Consider the following 16,034-nt stretch of genomic DNA (forward strand, 5'->3'; position numbering starts at 1 on the left):
GCTAATAGATCCAGAGGAGTTAGCCGTGTTAGTCTGTAGTAGCAAAATCAAAAAGAGTCCAGTAGCACCTTTAAGACTAACCAATTTTATTGTAGCATAAGCTTTCGAGAATCAAGTTCTCTTCGTCAGATGCATAATACAGAAACTGGTCCAGATTCTCCTCTTCTGTGCAGACTAGGGTTGCCAGCCTCCAGGTAGTGGCTGGAGATCTCCCGGAACTACAACTGGTCTCCAGGCCACAGAGATCAGTTCACCTGGAGAAAATGGCTACTTTGGGGGATGGACTCTATGGAATTATGCCATGTCAAGGTCCTTTCCCTCCCCAAACCCCACTTTCTCCAGCTTTCACCCCCTAGATCTCCAGGAATTTCCCAAGCTGGAGCCGGCAACCCTAGTGCAGACATGGGCTTGAACCCCACAAAGGATTTCTGTGGATGGATTTTTGCTGATTCCACCTTCCCAGTGCAGATCTCTGATTCCCTCCATGTTGTTCCAGGCACCCCCTTTCCCCTAGAAGCAATACTGGAGGGTATTTCGCACTGCAGCAGAAAAGGCAGGCAGGGAAATTGCTCCCTCAGTCGGAATGAAAGGCAGACACAGTATTTGGGTTCTAAAATGGGCCGCTTTATTAAAATTACAACAATTAAATATAAACTACGGCAAGGGCCTAACTAGCGGTACAGGTCAGGCCCTGGGGTCACTGCTGGACCCCGCCCTGACCTGTCTGGGCGAGCACCTGCTGCCCCGGGTGCGAGCCATCCACCAAATGGCTGGGACCCGGCCTGGCCAGGCGGAGTGGTTCACCCCTGTAAAGCTCCCCCACCCGGCCGTACGGCAGCGGGGGGAGACTGGCTTGTCCAGGGGTTCCCCACCCAGGGTGTCTGACCTCGCAGCTGGGCCGTACGGCAGCCAGCCGCTCCTGAAAGACCCCAATTCCCCACCAATGGGGAGGTGCCAAGGGTGCTCACCAGCCCGCTACAGATTTTCCCTAACTAAAATCCTGTCACCAGGGAATTACCTCAGTCCCACCACGCCAATTACCTTCCTCTTCTCACAGTGCAAGGTAGGCGAAAAAACTCCATTCCCAAGTGCTAATCAGGGACAAGGAGAGAAAAATTCCTACCTGGCCCAAAAGGCGACCGGCTAATCCTGCACTGCAATAGGGTGAGGTGGGTGGGCCAAGCATGAGGCACAACTGAAGACAATGGGGCGGAGAAGCCAGCTAAGGCTACAGGCTCCGCCCCCAATGCTAAGCCCTGGATGCCAGGGTGTGCCTTCTGCTTTCCTCCTTCTGAGGAAGCAAAGAGAGGCCACCAGCCTGAGTGGCCATTGCCACTGGCCGGGATGGCCAAATTGTGTTCTATGGATAGGAATTCCTTTGGTCCACAGAAATTTCTAGAGGCCCTAAGCCATCTGCTTTTAAAAGTATGAGATGCGGCTGCTTTGATTCTAGGTTGGCTTAATTAGCTCAATTGTAAATTTTACAGGAAGGCATGTGAGTTTGAACTTTTTAATATATATATATATATATACATATATATATTTCTGCTGCAACAGTTTCATTGAGAATATAAATAACCCAGTCTGATTTAAATTAAGCTTTAATGCTACTCATAACATATTTTATTGAAAAATATATCACCACAACCTCAATTCCTCCTTCCTTCTAACCCCACTGCAGCCCCAAACAAAAACAGTCAGTCTTACAAGACGGAAAACTGAATTTAAACAAAGAATATTTTTTCTCCAAATGTGAATTAAATTAGGATTTCTATAGCATTAATGAGATTTATTCTGACATCAGCAACTGCTCCTTTGCAAGTCAGACATTGAATAGTGAAATGAATTCTTCAAGTATAGCAATTATTTTTCACAATAACATTCTACCTGGCTCTTTGTAAAGCAGACAGCATCCTTACAAAAAAAAGTTTCAACGTGTTTTTGGTGGGTCAAAAAGGTGCCCTAAAAATTTAAAACTGACTGAAAGTCACAGAATCAGTTCAGAATAGCTGGGTTACCCAGAAGTCTCATGTGCACAATTTCTGGCAAAAATGGGTCAAACTGATCTATGCTATGCTCCTTGTGTGGCTGTGCTCGCACTCTGGGTGTCTTTCAACGCTCCTGCAACTCCAGAAGACTTGTTTGCTTCTAATTTTCATAAAACAGGTTTATTACTATTAAAATGATGCTGGCAAATGGGGTTGGTAATGAGTACCAAAACCCCCAACCCCTTATGAAATACACTGTCATCGCTAAAAATAAATTTAATTGTCAAGTTATTAAGATTCAGGCATCCTGGGGATCATTTCCCAAGGTGCATTTCAGGCTTTCCAACAATGCTGAAACTATCTAAAGCATAAGGGAAAGAGGTGCGGAAGAGAGGAGCAAAGGAATTTCAGCAGCATCTAAAATCCTGTAAATAAATTATGCTGATTCGGTTTTGAGAGTCCTTTGCAAGTTTTAGAGGAACTTCCTCCTTCCTGTCAAATGAATCAGTGGAGGCATGAGGTTCCTATATTTTCCTTAGCCTAATTAATGACTCAACATGTAAAAATTCTTAATTCACATCTGTCTTCATCTGCGCAAAAAATGGAGGTTGCAGAGATTATCTACTTACACCCATGCCGAATAATGCACTTTCAGTCCACTGCAACTGGATTTTACTACATGAAATGGGAAAATCCACTTGCAAACGATTGCTCGGGTGCATTGAAAGTGGACTGAAAGTGGATTATTCAGCATGGGTGAAAGCAGCTAGGACTGTTATAGGCTGAGATTACGCAGCTGTGCTAGACAGAGGCACATATAATGTCAGAAGGCAGTTTAGCCACTTCCCTTTCAAACAACGCTTGTCTGTTAAAGGATAAGGACACAAGAGTTCCTCAAGAGAGCTAGAGCTTGCTCTCCATGGAGTAAGGGCAAAACTTAGGCATCATGTATTTTGCTGAGCAGGATCCAGGTTTCCCTGATCCATTGAAACCTGCAGTTCACACAGGAGCTGCAGGGAATGCCATTTTAAGTATCAGAGGGAGCCCTTTTGTGCTTGAAACTGTAGCATGGTGGGACCAGGGGCTCCTGCCCCCCCGCTCCCGTATTTAGAGAAGCTGCAACAACTCCCATGGTGGCACCTTAGAGACCAACAAGATGTTCAAGGTATAAGCTTTCAAGAGTCAGAGCTCCCTTCTTCAGATACCCTTGAATTTCAAAGCCACCATGGAATTTGAAGAAGGGAGTGATTGGCCCCAAATCCTGCTGTTCTCCTGCAGACCAACAGAGTTACCTACCATGGGTTGCCAGCTCCAGGTTGGGAAATTCTCGGAGATTGGGGGGGGGGTGGAGCCTGGAGAGGGTGGGGTTTGGGGAGGGGAGAGACCTCAACGTGGTATAATGCCATAGAGTCCATCCTCCAAAGCAGCCATTGTCTCCAGGGGAACTGATCTCTGTGGCCTGGAGATCAAATGTAATTCCAGGAGATCTCCAGCTATCACCTGGAGGCTGGCGACTCTATACCTACCTAATGCTTGGATCTCTTTCATTAAAGCCAATGAGATTGAAGGCTACTTAATTTTTGTTAGACAGCACAGGAAATCTTTAAAATGATCAGCAACTGCTACAACAGAGTTTTTCTTTGTGCACAGGTAATAAATAAATATTCACTATTTGCATGAAAACCCTACACAGCTGAAATTCCCAGAAAAAAAATTACATTAAGAATAACATGCCAGTTGTTTAATAAGATTAGTTATTTAAATTGCAGTTTTGACATAAAGTTAAATATTAGTTTAATAGAAAATTAGATTCCACATTGAATTTCCTAGCATAGACGTAATATTGAGTGATGGCTTAATTTACTTTTAACAAGAATTTAAAGGATTTTTTTTTCTTGCAGTTGTAAATTAAAAAATAAAGTGTTCCAAGCCACCACAAGAAACAAGTTGTGTTTCTGGCTCAATAGAAGGAAAATGTAGAAATCATAAAACCTGCAATTTAAAAGTTGTGGTATCAAAAAATTGGTATTGCGCTCAACAAGGGACAGACAATATGTGTTCTTCTGCCTCCTAACTCTTTCTTCCCAAACAGCAGCATTCAACATTTTGAGCGGTTAAACATGTTTATTTTGAAAAAATGAGTCATTAACCCTAAATGGAATCTCTTGGAACCTGAAGGGGAGAATTCATTTTCCTCTTAAGTGATTTGTGTTACTCTTAATACCTTTGATGGATCTCTGGACTGCACTCATGGGCTGACCGCGTACAACAGGACTCTGAATTTTGTTGAAAGTTGAAGTGGTTCCTGCCCAAGTTGTATTTGCTGGTTGCTTTTGACACACAAATTTTGAAAGCAGCTTATGATATATCCCTGGTAAGAGTAAGACCTGCTTTCCTTTTTTTTTATTAAAATTTTTATTGGATGGGTTAACATATATCACTCATAACATTCAATTAATATCTCCATCCCATTTCGTTTCCCCCACCCATTCCCCCCTTTTTATAATAGATTTCCAACAGTTTTCCAACCCCCCCTATTTAAATTGCAATCTATCTGTTATCTCTTCTATTAAACTATATTTAACGATAAAAAATCCCTTATCTATCATTATCTATTGTTTAAATATTTAAGTAAATATTTAAAATAAATAAATAAATACATAAATAAATAAGACCTGCTTTTCTTAAAAGGCAATCTAAAGTACTACTGGAACTACAGCAGTAGAAAAGAGCAGGAGTCCAGTAGCACCTATAAAACTAACAACGTTAGTGGTAGGGTATGCGCTTTTGTTAGTCACAGCTCATACAGCTCAGTCACAGATACTACAGATTTGTGAATCTTTACTTTCTCTCTCTGTGATTTACATTAAGGATGCATACATACAACATCCTACCCTAAAAAAAAAAAATCCATTGATTTTACTGAAACTCCAATGGCTTCTAAAATCCCTCAGATGTTTTGCGTGAGAGGGAAATTGCAAATTCACATTGAATTTAACTTTAAATTCAGATTCACTGGCTAGAGTTTTTAAAAATGAATGGAAAAATCAACTTAGGCTGTACTGTTCGAAAGTATCCCCCTCCCCCCAAAATCTGGATACCTTCTAATAGGAGGAGTAGCTGGAGAATGTACCAAGAGTGTCCGACTGGGGGTACAATGTACCAAGAGTGTCTTACGAACGAGTGTTACATGTAGACTGTGTTGCAGAAGATGTTTGTCAGATTGGGGTATCCTATGCCACTGAACTGGACTGACAAGCTCAATCTGTTTGTGTGTGTGCATGTGGGTAAGATTCTCTTCAGAATCAGAACTCCAGGTTTCAGTGCCCATAAGGATTTGATTTCTGAGGTGCTGTCAAGGATTTTCCTCTCATGATTCCTATACTGATTATTCCATGGCGCCTTTGGAATTCAAGGGAAGAAAAACACTGGCTGTTCAAAATTCAGATTCCAATGAGGTAAGAATTGCTTATTATCTTGGCTCTTGTGAGCCCTCAGGAAAAGGTAGTGTTTGCTGCTGCTGTATACAGCAAGGTGACTGCCCATTTTCCCGCTGAAACTTCATTACTGAGGGTAGCTACACCTCAGGGTGAATGGACCTGCAACAGAATTTGCTTGGAAGCTAGCTGAGATTTTGGTAGCCACGTCAACAGTACAACACACTTTTAGTTCCGTCGTGCAGTTTCCTATAGCCTCTCACTGTCTCACAACAACAAAAGTGATTGGCACAGCCTGGTGGTGGCTGCTGAAAGGAATGGGATATAGGAATGACAGATACTCTGGGATTAAAAAAAAAAACAAAGTAAACTTTTATTTTTATAAGAAGTGTATCAGTTTCATATTATTTCTAAAACCTAACGGTTTCAAAAGAGTAGTTCTCAATTCTTAAAGTTACTTTACTTAAACCCAGTCACATAGATCTTCTCTCAGGCTTCACGCACAGTTTGCCTGTTTTTGATATTAATTTCTCTCTCAATTACAAGACCTTTTCTCAGGCGCACATACAGTTTGCCTGTTTTCTCCTGACTGAATGTTCTTTCACAAACACACAGTTCAGGTTTTCACATAGGTTATATTTCTCTCAGAATTGCTTAAAAATACTCAGGCTGCACACAGCTTGCCTCTCTTGCCCTCAAGGCTTCCTTGAGCTTTTATCTCTGACTCATTTTTGTCATTTTGTGAGGTTTGTAGTTCCCTGGTGTGGATCATGCTACAATCCACTGTGACACCACTGGGTTAAGAGAGCCAGCACCCCATGATTAGATGCAACAGCAATTAAGCATTGCCCTCTTGATCGCATAGCCTTTTATGCACAGCAAAACCTTGTGATTCCCTCTTGTTTATAAAGATGCATTTATACAGATAGCACCACAAAAACCTTTTGAAAGAGAAAGAAGGTTAATTTGCTTCTTTAGGTTCGTTATTGTCTTTATGGCAGATATATGAGCTTACATTTGTATCATTACAAAGTTATGTGCCATAAACTGTTTTTATTGCACAAAATCTTAACTGTAGTCACAAGCACACATACGCACCCAACTCACAGGCTCCATAGCACTGACAGTACCGTCTCCTCTTGCCAATTTTGGCTCCAAGAACCAAGCCTTGACATGGGCTGATTCCGCACATGTTGGATAATGCACTTTCAATGCACTTTATCAATCGTTTGAGGTGGATTTTTTGTTCCGCGCACAAAAAAATCCATTCCAAATGATCTATAAAGAGGATTGGAAGTGCATTATCCAACATGTGCGGAATCACTCATGCTTTAAAAATCCCTGGGATGATACCTGGGGCTTGCTCACAGGGCCAGCCTATCTGTTAGATGATTGTCTAGGGTAGCAGAGGGACATCAACCAGCCCTGTAACCCTCTGCCCACCGACCTCACAGCATCCAGGTCTCCTGTGGCAAGCAGTGGCTTGGAGGTGGTAAGCCTGGCCCTCTTCCTCCTTCCCTCATCATCACCTTGAAGGATAAGGAGGGTGGATGCTGCTAGGCACCCCTCACCTGCCACCATGTTGGAGGATGAGGAGGTCAAGCAGCTTCCTGACCAGGTGAACGGGGGAATGAGGAGGACATGCTTTCCAGGAGATTAAAAAAATAAGGATAACTATGCCTTTTTTCAATGGATATTGTCTGCTGAAATGGCAAAACTGAATTTAGCAGGATTGGAAAAGGTGAATTCAGCCTAGCCCAGACAAACTAGCAAAGCAGCTGGAAAACACACCATTACATTTTCTCCATCTAATTCTGTTCTGATGGAAAATTTCTACAGCTTAAGGATACATCTGCACGGGCAAAAGTTGGGAATCTGATTTAAACTGCTTTACCTCCAGCTCTCCTTTGACTTCTGCCCAACAGTATACAATTCCCATCATGCGCTTTGTCCATCTGCACTGCCATGCCAGAACAACATTTCTCTGGCTCCTATGGGAATAATCTCTTGAGCTCATTTTTCTAGTGATTGACAATGCAGTGTGAGAGAAGAAAGCACTGGTGCAAAGACATCCTACGACCGATAATCAGGAGGACCACTTTCTTTTAAAAAGAGTCTCTCATGAATGAGCAAGGTGTCTCTACAATCTCTCCCTGAGGACTTAATTGCACAGTACTGTCTACGCAGCTTGGGTCTGGGTTTTCCATGTTCTCCAAAGGGGCAAACAGTAGCCCAGGGGCTATTTAAAGCTGGGAAAACAGGATAAGAAACGAATCCTCTGATGAAATAGGTTTTCTCTGTCTAGAAGTTTTAATAAGAGAAGAAAAACTAGGTACTCACGTTTTTGCAAACATGTCAGGTAAAAAAACCTCCCAAATTAAAATACAGAACATTCATTACAGGAAGCAGAGAAAATATATTTAAATGCTGCTTACTGAACTGGATCTCACCTTATCACAGTAAATTAGTCTATTTGCTGACCTGTACAAAATATACATTTTGTAACAGTGGAACAACGTTATTGGCAAACATCACAAATATTGCTGGTGCTATTAAAAAGAATGTACGACTACTTTAGAATATGTTATGAAAATGGGCTGTTGCTGTATGTATATGCACCTGTGTACTACCTGTTGCTTTAACTATGATCCTACTGGGTAGTTCTATGTTGTCTAGGGCTGCCAAGGGCGGGGGGATCCCCTATTCCCACCTCTTCCTCCGACCCCACTGGCTAGCGGTGGGGCATACCCCCTAGGGTGCCCCCAGCGGCATGGCATGCCCCCACACCCCACCGTGGCGCACTCCCGCACCCTACAACGGGCCCATTTCGGGCTGAATTGGGCCCGCGGAGGGGAATTCAGTCCTTTAGCGAGCGTGGGAGCACATGCCGGGCCGCCCTTTGACCCACGTGATGACTTCACTTCCCGGAAGTGATGACATCATGCATGCTGGGAGTGCACATGCATAGAAGGGATACCAGGCGCAGCGGATGGGTGAGTGACGACCGGGTTCCCAGTCCCCTGCTGGGGGACTAAAGACAGCAGGCAACCCTAATGTTGTCTAATGTCAGGCTGCCCTTGAAGACTGTCCAGAAACTGCAATTGATACAGTGTGCTGCAGCCAGACTGCTGACTCAAGTGGATCACAGGGACCATATAGCTCCAGTCACTTTCTATCTACACTGGCTCCCAATTTGCATCCAGGCCCAATTCAAGACCTCTTAAAGACCTATACGGTCTGGAACCAGCATACCTTAAGGACTGTCTTTTCCCATATTAACTTACCTGTTCAACCCAATCATCTAAGGAGGCCTTGCTTTGGGTGCCCCTGCCATCTGAGGCTAGATGAGTGGCAACCTGAAAAAGGGCCTACTTGGTTGTGGTGCCAAAACTCTGGAACTACCTCCCCAGGGAGATCCATCTGTCTCTCTCTGTCATTGTCTTCCACCAATGGGTGAGAAGAGTTCTCTGTTTTATTTAGCATACACCCAGCATACTCCTATTGACCTTTCTCCCTGGTTTGTGTATGCATTTGTTTAAACTGGAGATCCATGAGGACTCATGGGAGGGTGCAGAAAGAGTCTGATCACCCCACTTTCCCCCCTCCCTTTTGCTTCTTTGCTTCTCTGTACTTGCTAGCTGCCTTTGGACTGTCCTTCTCCCTGAACCACCCACATTCTGTTCTCCCCAGATAGTCTCTGTCTCCACTCAACCACCTTTATTGTTGCCCCACCTCCCTCCTTTTTTGTTTTCATTTTTCACCTTTTCTACTCTTCCCCTCTAAAGCTTCTTTTCCTCCTGTCTTTTATTTCAGTACTCTGCCTGCCCATCTATCCCCATCACTGGCGCTCCTCTGCCTCCTTTCTCCAATGTCAAATGCCCTGCTTGCCTCCCCACCACCACCACCCCACCTCCTGAGGCCAAGGGTAGAGAACAAAGTCTTGTAGGCAGAGCAGGCCAGGGAGAGGGGCAGGCCATGCGGTGGCTCCTCTTCTCGTGACATGACAAGCATTGGTTCCTCCTCCTTACCGTGCCACCGCTGGATCTTGTACCAACAATGCCGCCACTGTTTTGGAAGGGGGATTAACCCCCCCCCAATATATTTCTAATGTTTTCAGATTTTTCTGTAAATCTCTGGGGCCCCCATGTTTGCAGCAATATTTGTTTTCTTCCTCCATGGCCACAATCTGCAGATATAAGTATGCATAGATAGGGCCACACTTGGATATTTGAATCTATGATGTATCAGTAAAACCATAAAATCATGAAATATAAAGCAGCAATACACAGTCAACCACCGGAAATGAAATCAAAACTACAGCCACAATACAGCGCATCAAAATCAGAATAAAATCCTTACAGACCAACTGAAAGCAGCCCAGACAGAATTCCTAGTGAAAGAAGGTGGTTCTTACCAGTTTCCTAAGCTCCAGAGGTCTGCAGAAAAGGTTCAACTTCATCACAAGTTGAAAAGTCAACAGTGAGAATGACAAATGGACTTGACTCAGGAAGGCAGTCTGGGTACCACTACTGTTATTTGACTAAAAAGTGCTCTCTGCCTGCCCCACCTACCAAATCACCTGCTAAAAGCAGCTAAAACTGCTCTTCCCTTCAAACATATTTCATTTGCACCACACCTCTGCATCCATGGGTTTCATTTTGTGGCTGAACTCACCAAAGTTGTGCAAGACTAAAAATCTTATGGTCAAATTAAGTAAAGTAAAATATGAAATACAAGATTTACAGATTTCATTTACAATGATAACTGCGATAAATCTGATGATTTGCTTTACTTTGCCTAGGTAAAAATCTACAAGCTGAAAAATTACTTTTTAAAAAAAAGTTCTCCATGATATAAAAAGCACTGCCACACATTTATTTATGTTATTTATATTCTGCCCTTCTCACTGAGACTCAAGGCAGATTACACAGTGTGAGATTAGTAAAGTCAATTTCAAGGACATTTCCATAAACAATGCCATAGAGTAAATAAACACAATTTTACAAAGACATAGCATTAGTAAGAATCCAATACAGAGTTGAAGAAATGCTGAAACAGATAATAAGCAATTCTAGGGCTGACATTAGACAACACGAAGCACAAGTAACTCATAGGAGCATATATTTAAGACAACAGGTACTATGTAAGGCAAGATAGTGGTGAAGTCTATGGTTCTTAGCTCATTAGCAAAGCATCTGAGAGCCCCTCCCTACAATACAAAACCCTTTTTGAATAATTCGGTTTTGCATCATTTGCAGAAAGCTAGGAGAGTGGGGGCTCTCCTGACCTCCTCAGGTAGGCCATTCCTCAGGGTAGGGGCCACCACAGAGAAAGCCCGTGTATGGGCTGCTGTTGATTTTGCCCATGTACAGGGTGGCACCTGCAGGAAACCCTGTTCAGATGAGCAATGTTGCCATGGAGGAACATAGGGAGGGAGGCAGTCCTTAGGTATGCTGGGCCAAGGCCGTGAAGAGCTTTGTATGTGATGAACAATATCTTGAACTGAGCACAGTAGCTGTTAGGTAGCCAATGGAGTGACTGCAGAATGAGGGTGATGTTCATGCTCCTGCTCGCTTCTGAGAGTAGTTATGCTGCAGCATTTTGCACCAATTGGAGTATCCTAGTTAATTTTGGATGGGAGACCTATGCATTACAATAGTCAGGGTTCATTTTGAGGGGGAACGCACAGGAACGCAGTTCCAACAGTTCCCCAAAGAGGTCCCATGTCAGGTGGCCCCGCCCACCTGACTCTCGGCCATTATGGGCCCGTTTCGGCCTGGACTGGGGCCAAAATGGCCCAGATCAGGCCTCTTACGGGTGGTGGATCACTCTCCTGCTCATCAGTGGCCTGATCCTGACCATTTTGATCCCCTTTTCAGCCATTTTCAGACCCTTTTTGCCTTTTTGGGTCCAATTTTGGCCCTGAATGGCCAGGATTGGGTCTAAAACAGCTAGAATAGGTGATGTCAGTGGGTGTGGCATATGCAAATCAGCTATACTAATGACACACTTCTGGTGATGGCAAGAGGTGTGGTATATGCTAATGAGTTATGCTAATGAGTTCCTTCAGCTCTTTTTCTACAAAATGACCCATAACAATAGTCAAGTCTTGATGTTACTATAGCATGGATCCAGGTGGCCAGGTTGGCCAGGTCGAGGAAAGAAGCCACCTTCCAGGCTACAGTGAGGTTGTAAAAGGTGTTTTTTGCAGCTCGCTTAACTTGTTCTAGTAGAAGCACTGGATCCAATATAATCCCTAGGCTCCTAACCGTGTCTGCAAGGGTCAGATGAACTCTATTGACAGTGGGGAGTACAATGTCCTTCAAGATCTCTGCCTTCTCAACAAGCATCACTTCCATCTTTTCTAGGTTCAATTTCAAATTGTTAATTTTTAGCCATTTCTCTACAGCTGTCAGGCAGCAATCTAAGATTTCTACTGCATCCTTTGGGGACCTAGATAGCAAGATATAGAATTGGGTGTCATTTGCATATTGATGACATTCAACTCCATAGCTGCACATGAGTTCTCCTAAAGGCTTTACACAGAGATTGAATAACACGGGAGATAAGATTGCAGCCTATGGAACCTCGCAAGATAGTTCCCATTCTGGAGACAGCTGGTCTCCAACAGCAATCCTTTGAATCCATCCCATGAGAAATGATTTAAACCAGTCTAAGGCACATCCTCTGATGCCCACTTCTGTCTCTAGATGCCTCAACAGGATGGCATGGTCTACTGTGTCAAAGGCTGCAGGCAGACCCAGGAGGAGCAATAAGGAGGCATAACTTTTGTCTATATTTGGCCAGAGGTCATCCACTAACGCTACATTTTTTTTTTGTAAAGGCCAATGAACATATACAATAAATGTACCTACTTACCTACCTACTAGAGCTGTCTCTGTCCCATGTGCTGGTCTGAATCCAGAATGGAAAGGGTCTAGCACTAGAGTTTTCCAAGAAGATCTGGAGTTAGTCATCTACTGCTGTCTCAATTACTTTGCCCAGAAAGGGCAAAGTACTATAACACAGTTCATTAACATAGTACATTATCAGTGAAATCGTGCTAAGAAGAGTGTAAACCGTCTTAGGATTGAACTGTAACACATTTATATTTTTACACTACTAAAAATATCCTAATTCCAACATTGTGGGAATTCTAATAGCAGCCCTTGAATGCTGAATCATCATGAGCTTCATGTTTAATTAATCTATCATTTGTTTCTTGGTCTTAATATAGTTGCCCTTTCTTTTCTCTTAAGCCAAAATCTAGTTTACTGCCTTTGAACTCAATAATGAAAAAATGTAGAGCATGAACAACTATTTGCTTGATTAAATTCATACGCATCAAATGGGTTATGAAAACAACTGCACCGGGATATTAAAAAAAAAAGGATTTTTGCTCTCTCTCTCTCTCTCTCTCTCTCACACACACACACACACACACACACACACACACACACACACACACACACACACACACACTCAGCTTGATTAGAATTGAGCCAGTGGAAATTCAAACTATTTGGTCCCCTCATAAGAAAATCAACAAATATCGGTGCTTTTTCTGAACTCAATTCTAAGCTTAGGATGACTCAGAAGAGTCATTCTCTGCCTTCTCATTTACCCAGCGGTGGCTGGTGGTGAGCTAAACAACTTAAAGATGGGGAAAGAGCCTTGCCCCCATTCCCTGCACTCTTTTCCTAATCCCTTTGACACTGCTCCAGCTGCATCTGAGGCAACCTGAGAAACACAGAAAGGAAGGAGGAAAAGATTCACTTCCTACATCTTACAAGTTCTGCTGAAGTACTGTACTTACCTTAGTGTTAGCAGGCTAAACTTACCATCCTCTGGCTCTGTTCACCCAGTGGGCTTTTTACTTTTTTTCTTAAATAGCATCCCTGTCAACTATGGGACCACTTGCTTTTGAAATCTGGGGGAATTTCAAGAGCAGGTAACAAATCTTAATGGGCACGCTCAAGCCCCTGGATAGCTCTTAAAGCAGATTTACTGAATCATATTTTCTTTTCCTGATATGGATGGTCCTCTTGCTTTATAAAGAAATTCATCAGCTCTCATCACAGAGCCTAATACTGAAGGGGGAAGAAAACATTACAAGAAACATGCTAATCCTTGGTCATAAAGTGTTAAGAGCCTTCATCTGAGTTGGCAGTGCCTTTTTAGAAGTGTTGTTATAGAAGTACCAAAAGCACTTTATAATGCTACTGTCAAAAATCGGTAAAACAACATACAACGATAACAGCATACCACTAGACCATAGGGTTGTGACATTGCAAAGACTGAAATATGCTCTAACATAGGGGCAATATCGTAACCTTGTATTATCTGAGAGTGCAAAGATGTTCAGTTACGATAATTGCCTGGAGCTATAAAATTCCTTTATCTCTAGAAAAATCCTGTTGTCCTGCTGAATCCAACTGGAGAAAACAGGGTACACAAACGGTAAAAGATCTGGAAATGAGCCATGGGCCGTCGTCACATGGGCCCTTATTTCGTCAGTTTTGCACTAGAAATTGTTTCTTCTGTTATCGTTATTAGAACGGATTCTCCCATTTTTGATGACTGCTTGCGCTTCCAGTCAGTCACATTAAAAGGGAAAAGCGCAATTCGACGGTCAGTCAAAGTGCCTCTGGAAATGGGGCCCTAAAAATCCCGCCCCCTTAAAAAAAATTTTTTTTCCGCATATTTGCATTATATCACTCTTCTATTATAATGTTGTGCTGGGCCAACCCAAAAGCCAACCGTGATAGGTAGCAGAGGTTTCCCACCCATGGCAGAATAGTGCTATAGCGTTATAGCGCTATAAGGCTGACATTTTTTAAAAGAAATTACTTTGAGGCTTAATTGCGGGTCGCACTGGGGCTTGTGGGAGTGTAGGGCAGGAGAATCAGTGTTAGGTGAGACAGATGATCGGGGAGAGTGAGCGTTTTGGTGTTGCAAAGCGTTCATAGTCGATCCAGGGCATTCACATGGAAGTGGATCAAGACGACATAAAGAGTCACAAAGTGTGAATTGGGGAGAATGGCGAAATCGCAGGAGAGCCGGAATAAGGTGAGAATTCAGTGGGAGATGGTGCTAGTTTGGCGCTAAATTTATGGCTGTGTGACGACGGCCATGAACTAAATACAGTTTTCTAAGAAGCACGTTTTTAGATTACAAGTCTGCAATAGCAGTCTACAGTTCCAGTAGCAGAGGTGACAAGCTGAAGAAGTGTCCGGCGACGCCGGCCTTTTGTCCACCCTCACCACCAGCCCTGCAGCAGCAGGCACCCCCTTTAGGTCCTGCAGCACAGCCTCTGGCAGTACCTCAGTTGCAGGAGCCCCTACAGGCCTCCAGGCCTCTCCCACCCTTAGGCCAGTTGCAGCCGATGCCCAGGCACAACTCTGGGAAACAGCCTGCAGCCACTCAGCAGACTCACCTGTCTCCTGCAGTTGCCCAGATGGCTCCACTTCATCCAGGCTCACAGGAGGTTGCCATCAGCAGAAGGCAGGCAAGCGCAGGCCCCAAGATGCCAGAGGAGCCAGTGGGGAGGGTTCAGAAGCAGCAGGGGCGAGCCAGGCAGAGAGCAGACCAAATGCCACACCCTAGGTGTGGATAGAGGGGGTGGAGCCAGGAGACTACAGAGTCTACCCAGCCCTCCTATCAGATAGGCTGGGGGCAGGGCCAGTCAGGGAGACGGGGTGATGATTGGGGCCAGAGCCAGGGAGGTGGGGCCAGGGGAGGCCTTTAAATTCAGGTTCCTGTGAAGGCCAAGGAGGATTTTGCAGGGAGAGACAGCTGGAGCGTGCTGCTACTCCCAGGGCAGGAGAAGGAACAAGGTGGTGCAACCCCCTTCCCTGCCCATCTGAGGCCAGAGGACACCTGCCTGTAGAGTTGGTAGGATGGCAGGCCATCAGGAGAGGGTGCCAGTGAGGGAGGATCCTCACAAGAAGTTAGAGTAAAGGAATGAATGGGAGTAAATGAAGGTCTATCAGTGGCTACTGCCAGGCTGACTAAATGGAACCTCCACATTCAGCGGATATCAGCACCAGGAGGCAACATCAGGGGAAAATCTCAGCCTCTATGACCTGTTGATGTAACTGGTTGGCCATGGCCACGGTGTGAGACAGGATGCTTGACTAGATGGACCACTGGTCTGAACCAACAGGGCTTTCTTCAAGGTTGTGCATTCAAGTTTCACTTCTGCTGGGAAGAGGGACAAAAGGGAAATCCAAAAGCTTAATGGAAAAAATGGGCTTTGAGAACCACTCTGAAGATGTGAAGGGACAGAAGTAACATCATGTAGGTGTTTGGGATAGGAGGGATAAGAGACGGCACAATCTAGCAGATTCCAAACTGATATCTACAAAGAAAGAGACCTCGAGAATCTATCATTTCAAATAATGGAGCACAGTCTCAGATATCACTCTTATCTGGAAAACAGGTTCAATACAGATACTAAAAACCACAGCCTACTGAATTTACAGAGTAGAGGAGGCTGAAAATATGTAGCTCCCACTGGATGGAGAAAATGTAGAACTGCTTTAGGTTGTTCATTGTCCTTTCTCGGGACTAGTTGGTTTTGGATGATAAAACCGTAATTGGAAAGTGG

This window comes from Eublepharis macularius, chromosome 7, assembly GCF_028583425.1.
Source record: "Eublepharis macularius isolate TG4126 chromosome 7, MPM_Emac_v1.0, whole genome shotgun sequence".
Lineage (NCBI taxonomy): Eukaryota > Metazoa > Chordata > Lepidosauria > Squamata > Eublepharidae > Eublepharis > Eublepharis macularius.